Source organism: Octopus sinensis, linkage group LG3 (assembly GCF_006345805.1).
Source record: "Octopus sinensis linkage group LG3, ASM634580v1, whole genome shotgun sequence".
NCBI lineage: Eukaryota > Metazoa > Mollusca > Cephalopoda > Octopoda > Octopodidae > Octopus > Octopus sinensis.
In genome coordinates this window covers 159,781,075-159,796,074 of record NC_042999.1, presented here as the reverse complement: position 1 = coordinate 159,796,074, position 15,000 = coordinate 159,781,075, and the positions used below count along the sequence as shown (strand labels likewise).

The window sequence follows — 15,000 nt, the reverse complement described above, 5'->3', positions numbered from 1 at the left end:
AGAGGGAACAAACAAGGACAGACAAAGCGATTAAGTCGATTCCATCGACCCCAGTGCGTAACTGGTACTTAATTTATCGACCCCAAAAGGATGAAAGGCAAAGTCAACCTCGGCGGAATTTGAACTCAGAACGTAATGGCAGACGAAATACGGCTACGCATTTCGCCCAGCGTGCTACCGTTTCTGCCAGCTCGCCGTGTGTATGTGTGTTTATGAAAGGGAGTGTGTATGTGCATATATGCATAAACAGTTGTGTCTCACAAATGTAGTACAGTGAGTTGAACACCTTAATTAACTGAAAATATCCTTGCAGAGGATTCCATTGCAGATGGTGAAATCTGAAAATATCATAGAAATCAGGTGATATACTCACATAGAAAATAAAAATAAAATAAAGAGAATGTATATAGAGATGGGCCTCATTTTTAAAATCACTGAGTGAAGGTAACTGTCATTGTTATATCTGATAAGAGAAGCATATCCACTTCAACTAAATTTTAAAATGCTCAGGAGTGGCTGTGTGGTAAGTAGCTTGTTTACCAACCACATGGTTCCGGGTTCAGTCCCACTGCGTGGCATGTTGGGCAAGTGTCTTCTGCTATAGCCCCAGGCCGACCAATGCCTTGTGAGTGGGTTTGGTAGACGGAAACTGAAAGAAGCCTGTCGTATATATATATATATATATATATATATATATGTGTGTTTGTGTGTCTGTGTTTGTCCCTCTAGCATTGCTTGACAACTGATGCTGGTGTGTTTACGTCCCCGTCACTTAGCAGTTCGGCAAAAGAGACCGATAGAATAAGTACTGGGCTTACAAAGAATAAGTCCCGGGGTCGATTTGCTCGACTAAAGGCGGTGCTCCAGCATGGCCGCAGTCAAATGACTGAAACAAGTAAAAGAGTAAAAGAGTATATAGTGATGCTGATTGTCAGTAATAATGATAAGACTGGGGAATAAACCCCAAGGGAGTGTTCTGAAAATGTTCCTTTATCTCTGTATGTGTGTATAAAAAAGGAGCTCACTTTCTGATCATGTAGATGTTGGCTCGGTCCTACTGCATGGTACCTTGGGTCAATGTGTACATTGAGCATACTGGAAATAGATTGTCTTAAATGCTCAGATAGCTCACAAGTTGTTGTTGATAGCTGCTGTTACCTTGGAGACATAAGGGAGTATAGTAACCAGTGTAAAGATAGAATGGAAAAGTTCAAGAAATTGTATTTACTGTTGGCAACAAAATCTTTTTTCCTCATAGTAAAGGGCAGATTGTATGATTTTTGTGTCAAAACTGTGATGCTTCATTGTAGTGATACAAGTCTTGACTGCAGAAAGTTTGCAAAGACTGCAAAGAAATGAAGCTAACATGCTTTGGTGATGTTTGATGTTAATGTATATGAGTACCAAAGAACAGATGAACTAAGATAAAAGCAGGGTATAAGAGGGGCCAGGTGTAATAAACAAGATAAGTGGCTGCGCTGGTATGGGCATGTGATGCATATGAAGGATGACTGCTGTGTGCAGAAGTGTTTAGCGCTTGGAGTTGTGGAACTCGTGGAAGATGGAAATCAAAGAAAACTTGGGACAGAGGTAAAGACCAATCTGAAGATGTTGCATCTCTTGTAAGAAATGGCAACAAACTGTGCCATAGAATACCCGTCTAATCATGGCAAAATGCATCCTAAAGTAAGGGGAGTGATTATGGGCTGTAACATATCTGTGTGTGTATGTATGAATATATGTATATGTGCATGTATTATATATGAGTATTGCTCTCCACCAATGTCGTCTGACAGCCCCTCACTCACAGTACACTGTCTCTTCTCTTGAGTTACCTCTATTGCCATCCAACACCCTTCTTACCTTCGTCCCACTCTCTGTCTTTACATATACTCTCTTTTACTTGTTTCAGTCATTTGACTGCGGCCATGCTGGAGCACCGCCTTTAATTTAGGAGCTCGACCCCGGGACTTATTCTTTTTGTAAGCCCAGTACTTATTCTATCAGTCTCTATTGCCGAACCGCTAAGTAACGGAGACATAAACACACCAGCATCGGTTGTCAAGCAATGCTAGGGGGACAAACACAGACACACAAACATACACACACACACATATATATACATATATACGATGGGCTTCTTTCAGTTTCCGTCAACCAAATCCACTCACAAGGCATTGGTCGGCCCGAGGCTATAGTAGAAGACACTTGCCCAAGGTGCCACGCAGTGGGACTGTACCTGGAAGCATGTGGTTGGTAAACAAGCTACTTACCACACAGTCACTCCTAGTGGGACTGAACCTGGAACCATGTGGTTGGTAAACAAGCTACTTACCACACAGCCACTCCTGCGCCTATAATTATCTAGGATAACTTTTAGCCTTTCTTTCCCTACTCACTATTTTCTCCTATTTCATTCTCTCTACATCTTTTTTACTGCCTTCCTGTCTGCATTGCTTTTGTGGTATTCACATTCTGCTCATCCTCTTCTTGCTACCTCTAAACTACCTCTTTTTTGTCTACTTCTTATCTCTCACCCTCTTTTTTTCCCCCTTAACTCAACACCACTTCTCATTTTTTTCCCCCACTGACCCCATACTTCTCTTTCCTTTAAGGACTCTCTTAGGATATATCTCCACCCTAGTCTATTGTTCCTTCCCATCACAACTTCCTATTTCTTTACTTCCCACAAGGGGCTAAACACAGAGGGGACAAACAAGAACAGACAAACAGATTAAGTCGATTATATTGACCCCAGTGCATAACTGGTACTTATTTAATCGACCCCAAAAGGAAGCAAAGCAAAGTTGACCTTGGCAGAATTTGAACTAAGAACGTAGCGGCAGATGAAATACCGCTAAGGATTTCACCTGGCATGCTAACGTTTCTGCCAGCTCGCTGCCCATCACAACTTCTATCATTACTCACCCCTTATAATATTGGACAGCTCTAGACCTCCCTTTAAGTAACCTGTTCTATCATCTTATCAAATCTACTCCTCCCTTTTTCTCAACCCTGTTACTAATCCCTTATTCCCTGCCATACTCCCTCACTTTCTAATTACCATTCCCTGTCTCTTCACTTTAGATAATCTCCTGCTGTCTTTTTTGTTCTCCTTAGGTTATAGGGTCCATTTTAGGGTTTTAGTCTTGCAAGTTATGAGGTGATCATCACTGCTGCTAGTTCTGTAAGGGCTCTCATCAAGTACTCACAGTAAAACGATTGGTGCCGACTGTAGAAACCATGCCAAAGCAGATATTGTCACATGATATTGTCCTCTGACTTGTCAGCCCTTGTCCACTTTGTCACTTTATGGACAGGAAATATATATGGCGTGTGTATTATGTATATGTGTGTAGTGTATGTATACACACACACATCTGTGTGTGTATATGTGTCATAACTATCTATCTACATGTGTATGTGTATACATATGTGTAGATATGTGCATACACATATCTATTTCTATGAATGGATAGATATTTGGGTGTGTGATTTATTTAAATTATAATTGTTTTTCTAGTTTTTACTGTTTGTATTAGAGTTTTTCATTGTTTAGTTTGTCTTTTTTGCTGACTGTTTACTGCAATAAAAATTCTAAATTAATGAACAGCCTTTCCAGACTTCCCCTGTATCATTATCAGGATGTGAAGTATTGGGGCTATGTGTAACTGCTTACCCCATACTATGTAAATGTGCTTTCTCTAGGTTTTCTCAGCCAAATTTGAGATGTTATTGCTGCTATCTGAAATTTTATCCTTAGCTACATGTTTATTTTGTATATTACATCTATTTTTTTCTGGGATATATTTGGTTTGAACGGTAGTTTTTTCTAGCAGTGTCATATGAAATTGTCACCCATAATTATGACCCTAGTATCGATCTATTGCATTTCAATCTGTTTTAGGGTTAGGGGTGGGGGGAAGGGTATCTTTTTTTCTTCACAAATGTAAATAAACCCAATCTGTTTCTTAAACGAGGGACATATTCATACGGCACAGAATGTTTTTTTTTACCTCAAATACGTCAGTGATTGGTTGAAATTGAAGAAAAAAACAACAAATATCTTACAAACTATAGAATTTTCTCAATAAAGTCAAGGGAAAAAGATGTTTTATAAACACATTCTACCAGTATACAAAGTTTAAAATTTTTTAGTTACCTAGAAATTATGTTAAAAACTGCTGTTCAAACCGAAAAGATCCTTTTTCTGTAGGTATATTTTATCATTGTTTTTGCTCTCATAGTTAATTGCATCCAAGTCTAATAGTCTATGTTAGTGGGGATTTCCATATATGTTGTCCAGTTTTCCTACCTAGTTTTGTTTTGTGTTGTACAGCATGAATTACTGCAATTGCTTATTGTTGTAAATGCATAGGAAGCCTATGGGACAGTATTGTACATATGAGCATTGTAACTGTAGAAGTCCTGTAGTTTATAACTTTTATTTTTTTACAATATAATTTACAAATCTCACTGGTCATTTGTAACTTGCTCATAAGTTTACACATTTGTAGTTTGTTGTTGGCAAGGTGTCTTTATTTTAGTGTATTTGTAGTATATTGTCACTGTTAGTTTGTGGTTTGTCATAATACATTGTCTCTTTGTCTTGTTTTTAAGAGATTCTAAATGTGTCCATCTGTTCTGTAGCATTTAATTCCACACACTATGCATAGAGATGTTTCGAATACAATGTGTCTAAGCAAAAGGCAGTTCCCCCCCAATACATTAGAGTGTATAATATATATATATATATATATTATACACTCTAATGTATGGGGGGAAAACTGCCTTTGCTTAGACACATTGTATTCGAGCTGGCAGAAACGTTAGCGCGCCGGGCGAAATGCTTAGCGGTATTTCGTCTGTCGTTACCTTCTGAGTTCAAATTTCGCCGAGGTCGACTTTGTCTTTCATCCTTTCGGGGTCGATAAATAAAGTACCAGTTTCGCACTGGGATCGATGTAATCGACTTAGTCCCTCGTTTGTCCCCTCTGTTTAGCCCCTTGTGGGTAGTAAAGAAATATATATATATGTGTGTGTGTGTGCGTGTATCTGCACAAGCATTGTGTGTATACTTAGGCATAGCTGTGATTAAGAATGTTAATTGAAGGACAAGTGTTAAGGGATGGATGTAGTCAATGGTAAATAAGGGGTGGATGACCAATGAGGTATAAATGAGAACAGCAGAATTGCCGTGGTGATACAGTAGACAGGAGAAGGATAGGAGAGGAGACATGTTATTTGGTTGGTTGCCAGAATGTGGGTTAGGGATGGGAGGAAGAGACAGATATAGTACTTGGACAGTGTGGCAGGTATGGTGGTGAAGAGAAAGAAATACTTTAGTCGCTCAGGTGGGGTGATCAGTGTAAAATATAGGTGGAAAGAACTGTAGAATGATGAAGGGATGGATACCAAGTGAAATGGTTCTGCAGTTAAAAATATGATGGTTGGTGAGGGTGTCTTGAAGAGGAAATGCAGTAAAGGGTTCTGTTGTGTGTACACACACACACACATACTGCTTCCAAAATATAATTTTACACACTTTCTCAAGAACTGCAAGTTGCCAGTTATCTCGATTCCTTATCATCTCTTCTGTGACATTTCAGGTCCTGAGATCAGCCATCATCATTTTGTCCTGTGTCATCTTGAGTCAATCCCTTCTTCCAACTCCATTCACATTTAATGACCAAGCACTTCCATGTACAGCTATCCTCATCTTTATGTATCGCATCCATATCAGTACAGTCTTCCTACTTCCACACAACATGTAACTCCTCTTTATGCCCAGTTTTTCCATCAGAACATTTGTCCTCTATTGTTCATACACACATTGCATTTATATATATAATATATTTATATAATATATATATGTATATATGGGAGAATAATGCAAAACATCCAGATAGATGATACAAAAAAGGGGTCAAAAAAGCATCCAGACATATGATACAAAAAGGGACTAGAAAAAACAAGGATGGGTCATTTGGAGTTTTCTTTCCTCAGATGAGTTCCAGATTATCTTTGCAATTTTGGCTGGTTATACTTGAGATTGCTCCAATCTGGCCAGCCGAAGGAAAAACTAAGCGAAGAGCATTAGATTCCTTGGAAGAAAGCAGCGTGTGTATAAAAAAAGAAGGATGCAAAAAAATTAGAGAAATGGAACACAAATACAAATGAAAATAACAGGACATTAAGAAGTGTGTTTTGACTAAAGATAAGTTAAATTAAGCTGGCATGTGTGGAAGTGAAGCGTTATGGCAGGCATGGGGAGGAATATAGATGTTGCATGGCCTGTAGTTGAACCAAGAAAGACAGGTCAGGCTTGGTCAAACACTGGCCATGTGGAGAGTTAAGTTAAGTTAATTTTTTGGCTCAAAAAGCAAAAGCAAGGCCATGTAGGGGGACATGGAGTTATGTACAGGAGGGTGTTCATGCAAAGAGTTCAGGCCATTTCTGGTCAAGAGAGACTTTGAACCCAGCAGTCGTCAGCATTTTCACTATCTCGTCCGGCAGCTTATTCCACGGATCCACAACCCGGATGGAGAAAGCCCCTCTCCTTTGATTGAGATGAAATCATCGCAGATAGAGCTTTTCGGATTGACCCCACAGCCGACGCTCTGGAGCAGGTAGAGGCAGAAGGATATTTATGTCTGTATATATGTGTGTGTGTTTGTGTGTGTGTGCATGTGGGTATGTATGTGTGTGTGTATGTGTATATATATATTTGTATGTATAATGTATATATATGTATCTATATGTATATGTATGTATCTGTATGTATGTATATGTATGTACATGTATGCATATGTACATAAATATATATATATGTATATGTATATATATATGTGTATATATGTGTATATATATATATGTATCTATGTATGTATGTATATGTATGTATATATCTATGTATGTATGTATATATGTATGTATATATATATATATATATATATGTATGTATATGTATGTATATATGTATGTATATGTATGTATATATGTATGTATATATATATGTATGTGTGTATATATATATGTACACATATATGTGTATATATGTATGTATGTGTATATATATATATATACACATATATATGTGTATATATATATGTGTGTGTGTATATATATGTGTATATATATGTATGTGTGTATATAAATATATATATATATATATATATATATATAATATATATATATATAATATATATAAAAGTATAAAGGATGTTCAGACATGTAAAAGTCTTATATGTGGACATTATATAACATAAAAAGCAGGTTCTCTCTGTGATCTTGCGTGGGTGGTTGGTCCAAAAGCATAGCAAATGTTTTGCCATAAGTGGACATGGCGCAAAAATTTCAGTTCTTGAATTTACACATGTAGTGGGGTCTAAAGAACTTTTCCATATAAGCCATCTTTCCATATCACAAAGACTGCACATTCCAAAGCAATTGGTGTAAGGCTTGCACTTGGCCAAGATCTTCCAGTGGATCTTAAAGTTTACACCTTTTTCTTTTAAGGACCATATATAATTGGATAATTTGGTTATACATGCATACGTGTGTGTGTGTGTGTGTGTGTGTGCATGCACACGTACATATGTGTTTGTATATATGTGTGAGCATGCAGATTTTATGAATGAAGTATTGCTTTCACCATGCCTATTGGGAGTAATTTCCCTTTATTTAAGAGATTTTCTTTTGCATAGCATTTTGTCTTAATGACTGATGAGATGCCAGAGCAGCCTTCATCTCCGGTATCAGAAACTAGTTGCCACTTATTATATTTATAGATAAATTCCTCTATTTTACATAATATCGAGGTCTCATTCATTCTTTTGTTGTCATATTATTAATATAAAAGGCGGCGAGCTGGCAGAAACGTTAGCACGCTGGGTGAAATGCGTAGCTGTATTTCGCCTGCCATTACATTCTGAGTTCAAATTCCGCCGAGGTCGACGTAATCCGTTTGTTTGTCCATATTTGTCCCCTCTGTGTGTAGCCCCTTGTGGGTAGTAAAGAAATATATATATATATATATGTATACAAAGATATATATATATATATATATGTGTGTGTGTGTGTGTATAGGGAGGTATTTATATATATATATGTATGTATACATATATATATATATATATATCATAATATATATATGTATATAGAGATGTATATATATGTGTATATATATATCTTTATATATATAAAATTTATATATATATAAAGATATATTTATGTATATGTAGATGTATATAAAAGTATATATTTATGTATATATAGATGTATAGAAAGGTATATATTTATGTATGTACAGATGTATAGAAAGGTATATATTTATATATATATATGTATATAAAGGTACATGTACATATATATGTATATAAAGATACAAAGGTAAAGGTGATGCCCCCTAGATACACATACTACAGAGGTATCAAGCTGTTGGACCAGGTGATGAAGGTTACGGAGAGGGTCATAGCCCAACTAATTAGAGAGAGAGTTAGTTTAGATGAGATGCAGTTTGGTTTGTGCCAGGGAAAAGTACTACTAATGATGCTATATTCCTGGTGAGGCAAGCTGAAAGGAGGAGAAATACCTAGCAAAGATAAGCCCCTGTACCTGGCTTTTTGTTGACATGGAAAGCCTTCGACAGGGTCCCCCGATCCCTTATCTGGTGGGCAATGAGAAAACTAGGGATAGATGAATGGTTAGTGAGAGCTGTGCGGGCCATGTATAGGGACGCCGCTAGTAGGGTGAGGGTTGGAAATGAGTACAGTGAAGAATTCCGGGTAGAGGTAGGGTCCACAAGGCTCAGTACTCAGCCCCCTCCTATTTATCATAGTCCTCCAGGCAATTAACGGATAATTCAAGACAGGATGCCCTTGGGAGCTCCTCTATGCTGATGACCTTGCTCTAATTGCTGAGTCGCTATCAGAACTGGAGGAGAAGTTTCAGGTGTGGAAACAAGGATTAGAATCGAAGGGCCTCAGAGTCAATCTAGCTAAAACCAAGTCGTAATCAGTAGGAAGGAAGAAATAGACAAATCACAAACACCTTCAGGTAGATGGCCCTGCTCGATCTGTAGAAAAGGTGTAGGTAGAACTCTATAGATGCACCAAGTGTAAGCTATGGACACATAAGAGATGCAGCAATGTCAAAGGAAGGCTAACTAGGAAGATGGTTTTTGTATGTGGCAGATGCTCAGGAACAATAAACACTGAAAATGCTCTGAGACAAACTTCCGTCACTTTCCAGGGAGAAAAACTAGAAATAGTTGATAGTTTCCGTTACCTAGGTGACCAAATCAGCAGCGGGGGTGGGTTTGTGCTGAAAGTGTAACTGCTAGAGTAAGAATAGCTTGGGCAAAGTTCAGAGAGCTCTTACCTCTGCTGGTGACAAAAGGCCTCTCGCACAGAGTGAAGGGCAGACTGTATGATGCGTGTGTACGAACAGCCATGCTACATGGCAGTGAAACATGGGCCGTGACTGCTGAGGATATGCGTAAGCTCGCTAGAAATGAAGCCAGTATGCTCCGATGGATGTGTAATGCGGGTACTCACACTCGGCAGAGTGTAAGTACCTTGAGAGAAAAGCTGGACCAGAAGCATCAGTTGTGGTGTGCAAGAGAGACGTTTGCGCTGGTATGGTCATGTGGCGAGAATGAGAATGGATGAGATAGTTGTGTGAAAAAGGGCCACACCCTAGCGGTTGAGGGAACCTGTGGAAGAGGCAGACCCAGGAAAACCTGGGACGAGGTGGTGAAGCACGACCTTCGAACTTTAGGTCTCACTGGGAAATGACTAGAGACCGAGACCTCTGGAAGTGTGCTGTGCGCGAGAAGAACCCGGCAGGACAAGTGAGTCCACAACCGTGGCCTTCTACATGGGATGGAGCCAGCCTACGTATGCATACCTTCCCTTCTTGGGACACAAAACTCTACTGTGAAGACGTGTTGAGGCAAGTGAGGATCAGAATCGAAATCGAAGAAATGGAAATTGCGGATGTGCTACCAGTGCCGGTGGCATGTCGAACTCTGCTTGTGAAACCCATTGAGGCAAGTGAGGATCAGAATCGAAATCGATCAATGGAAAGCGCAGATGTGTTACCAGTGCCGGTGGCATGTAAGAGAACTTTCCGTTTCGCGACCGTTGCCAGCACCGCCCCGTTTCGTGTCCGTTGCCAGCCTCGCCTGGCCCTCGTGCCGGTGGCACATAAAGCACCATCCGTTCGTGGCCGTTTGCCGCTCTGTCTGGCACCAGTGCGGGTGGCACGTAAAAAGCACCCACTACACTCACGGAGTGGTTGGCGTTAGGGAAGGGGGCATCCAGCCGTAGAAACACTGCCAGATTTGACTGGGCTGATGAAGCCTTCTGGCTCACAGACCCCAGTAGAACCGTCCAACCCATGCTAGCATGGAGAACGGACGCTAAATGATGATGATGATGATGATGATGAGTATAGGCGTAGGAGTGGCTGTGTGGTAAGTAGCTTGCTTACCAACCACATGGTTCTGCGTTTAGTCCAACAGCATGGCACCTTGGGCAAGTGTCTTCTACTATAGCTTCGGGCCGACCAAAGCCTTGTGAGTGGATTTGGTAGACAGAAACTAAAAGAAGCCCATCGTATATATGTGTGTATGTGTGTATATATATACACACACACACCACACACACACACACATATATATATATATATATATATTATATATATATATATATGTATGTATGTGTGTCTGTGTTTGTCCCCCCAACATCACTTGATAACCGATGTGTGCTTACATCCCTGTCACTTAGTGGTTTGGCAAAAGAGACCGATAGAACAGGTACTAGGCTTACAAAGAATAAGTTTGGGGTTGATTTGCTTGACTAAAGGTGGTGCTCCAGCATTGCGACACTCAAATGACTGAAACAGATAGAGTATATGTATATAAAGTTATATATATATATATATATATATATATATATATATATATATAATTAAAAATGAGGGTGTCTGAGAGACACAACCATGCGAAATAGCAGTCGAAACTCTGACTATGAATCTACATTAAATGTTCATATCATACCATGAGATAAGACCGAGGGACAAACTTTAGCTTGTCTATTTTGTCCCTCTGTCTTATCTCATGGTACGATATGAACATTTAACGGATTCATAGTCAGAGTTTCGACTGCTATTTCGGCATGGTGGTGTCTCTCAGACACCCTCATTTTTCATTGTTAAAAAATTATTACCTTTGTACGGTATTTTTTCCCATGCTGGCCACTTGATAATATCGATATAATCCTCATTTATAAATATATATATATATATATGTATATGAAGGTATATGTATATATAGATGTATATATATATATATATATATATAATATATATATATATATATATGCCTCTAATGACTTCAGCCCCATTTTATGTACCCCGACATGCATTGGTGTATGGTGCACTGTGCAATGCAGCATTTTTGGTTTGTTCAGTCTACAGAGACTAAGTAATGGTGACCACTCTGCCAATTTTCCTGGTCAAAATTTTCAATTTTACCTTCTCTTTATATCATTGTATGTTTATCTACACATGCAAACATGTTTATTTGCCTATATAATATATACAGCTGTAATTAATTTACTTCAGTAATTTAGCTAGCTGACTTTTAAACATGAATCTATACTTAAAATATAGTTCAATCTAATTATTCTTCAACTTACTTTCTGAAATGCTGTCTTCATTAAAGTTTATCAGTTGGCATCTGCTTTTATGTTGTAATTGCATTCTGTTGTCTCTTGTTTAAATATTAAGTCTTAATTCTATCTGACAAGTGAGAAAGAGAGATTCGTCAAATATAAATTAACCATATATATAATGCCACCAAGAATCTACTCACAGTTGTAACTGTCGAGACGCAGGGACCTATCCACTCGACCAGGGGTGCATGGTTAACTGTCATATATAAGAGGCAGAAGTTACAGCAATGCTAGATGATAACATCAACCAAAAGAAGGAGTTACATCAGGTTATGTGAAAATAACTTCAAAAATTACTTTGCTACCATATATATATATATATACATACATAAAACTTATTTGGAAAAGGATGCATGGTGTTCGATCATATAATAATATAAATAATATATAAATATATGCATATATACATATATGTACATACCTACATATGTATATATACATGCATATATGGGTATAGGACATAAAAAAAAAAACGTTGAACACAATGAGAAATGAAAACATAAAAACAAAAACATAGACACAAACTATTTTTTGAACAACGAAAAAACAAACAGATAAACGAGACATACAACATAAAGAATATTCCCCTTCTTCAGTTGTCCCTGTTTCATCTACTCCACGTTTCAAAGGTAAGGACAATACGTGACTTTGTTGAAACAGTCCTTCCCGCAGCAAATTAAATAAATAAAATTTGGGTTTTTTTTGCAGAGGGTGAAAGTGGTAACGAGAACAGGACAGTGAGAACAAAACAGTAAAAACAAACGGTGAGGGCTGTTAGGTCAAGACGATAGAAAAATTATTATGAACACTAGGAGGATGATCTTATTGAAGGAGACAATATAAGGTGTTGTTGTCTTTACGAAGGTAGTGGTCAGAAAGATAGATTCTCTTTTGTCACGTGTCAGCAACAAGAGAGCTGAGGAGGAGGAGAGAGAGAGGGAACGGTGAAGAGGAGAGAGAACAATAGGGAAGGGTGGGAGAGAAAACCTGAAAAGATGAAGAACAAGAGAGAGAGAGAGAGAGAGAGAGAGAGAGAGATAGACAGGGAAGAGATAGTAAAGATAGAAGAGTGCGCATCATAATTATTAAGATAAAACTTACTTGAAAGTGGATGCGTGGCGTTCGATCATATAATAATATAAATAATATATAAATATATGCATATATACATACATGTACGTACGTACATACATACATACATACATACATATATATATACATATAATATATACATATATATATATACATATATATATATATATATACATATATATATATATATATACATACATATATATACATATATTATATATATACATACATATATATATATACACATATATATATATATATACACTATATATATATATTACACATATATATTACACATATATATACACACATATATAATATATAATATATATATATATACATTATATATATATATACATATATATACATATTATATATATAACATAATATATATATATATACACATAGGCAAACAGTAAAATAATTACAGACATGGACAAGAACATGAAACACCACAGAGACGACACAAGAACCACAGGACGGGACATTCGAAGCCCTCAGTCATCAGTCAAGAACCAGATCATCTTAGCAATTTCGGCTGATTAATCTTGAGATTGCTCCGATATGCCAGCCCGCCAAGGAAATCTAAGCCAAGCGCATTAGATCCCCTGGAAGAAAGCTTCGAATGTATACAACGCGAGGACGGAAAACGAACGAAGTACATAAACAAAAATACAGAATACGTGACACCAATAAGAATACAAAAACGTAAAAACAATAACGGTAAAAATAAAAATAAAAAAAATAAACAACAAAACAAAACCAGGACGTAGGACAAGGGTCTTTCGACAGGACGAGTTGAGTATGGGGCTGGCTTGTGAAGTTTGTGCCTAATGGCCACGGGGAGACGAACAAATACATATATATATATATATATACATATATATATATATATAATATATATATATATATATATATATACATTTATATATTATATACATATATTATATATACATATATATATATATATACATATATATATATAATATACAATATATAATATATATACACATATATATATATATACACATATATATATACACATTATATATATTATATACACATATATATACATATATATATATATATATAATATATATATATATATATAGTTAATCCAAAATGGAAACACAATGCAAGGACATGGAACAAATATAGTATTATTGGACTTTAAGGAAAGAAGGGGGTTAACGTTTCGAGTGGGGCTCTTCGGCGGAAACATAGGAGAAGGGAAGAAGAAAGAAAAAAGATCGCCAACGGTACACACGAGGTCATATTTATATATATATATATATATATATATATATATATGTAAAAGAAAATCTTTGCAACAGCATTAAAGATAGTTTGATGGTAGACAGTAATATTTTTGTAAGCTATAGGAATCATCTACTACCTGTTCTTCTATTCATTTATAATAATTAACATTAAGCACTGAGGAATTGCATTTCATCTGAAGGTTGCATGTCATTGTAGATTTTCCATGCACATAAACATCCACTTATTCACTCTCTCTCTCTTTCTCTCTCTCTGTAGTATATATGTACACATTCCGAAACATGCATAAACACAATTATGTACACACATACACTGCAGTTCTATATTGTGTTGTTCATTCATTTGGTCTGTTTTATTGTAACTCTGTTGACTTGTTTCATTCATAGATGTCAGTCGTTGCTTGTGCTATTGTTGTCATTCCTGATATTCTTGTGGTGTCATTTCGGTAAACATAGACTTCTGCACTTAGTTCCATTTCTGTGATATTTCCCATGAAAGAAAATTTTCTCTAGGTTCAAAAATATTGTAACTTTTGTAATACATACATGTAAGGTTGTGTGTGTGTATATATATACATACATATATATATATATATATATACATACATACACAGGCACACACAAACATGTGTGCATATATTAATCTAAATATGATCAAATGTTATATTTGTGTTCTTTTTATTGTGTGTGTGTGTATATATATATCTGTATATATATGTGTGTGTGTGTGTATATATATATCTGTATATATATGTGTGTGTGTGTGTGTATATATATATATCTGTATATGTATATATATATATATATATATATATATATATTATATATATATACACACACAATTGCAGTGTGGAAGGTGTTTGTAAGCCATTTAAGAAACACACAAAAGCCGT

General features: G+C 36.6%; 1 protein-coding gene across 19 annotated transcripts in view; it reads left to right on the top strand.

Moving 5' to 3' along the window:
* Nucleotides 1-15,000, top strand: part of LOC115209071 (rho guanine nucleotide exchange factor 7) — a 339,379-nt gene that overhangs the window by 293,969 nt on the left and 30,410 nt on the right. The window lies entirely within an intron of this gene.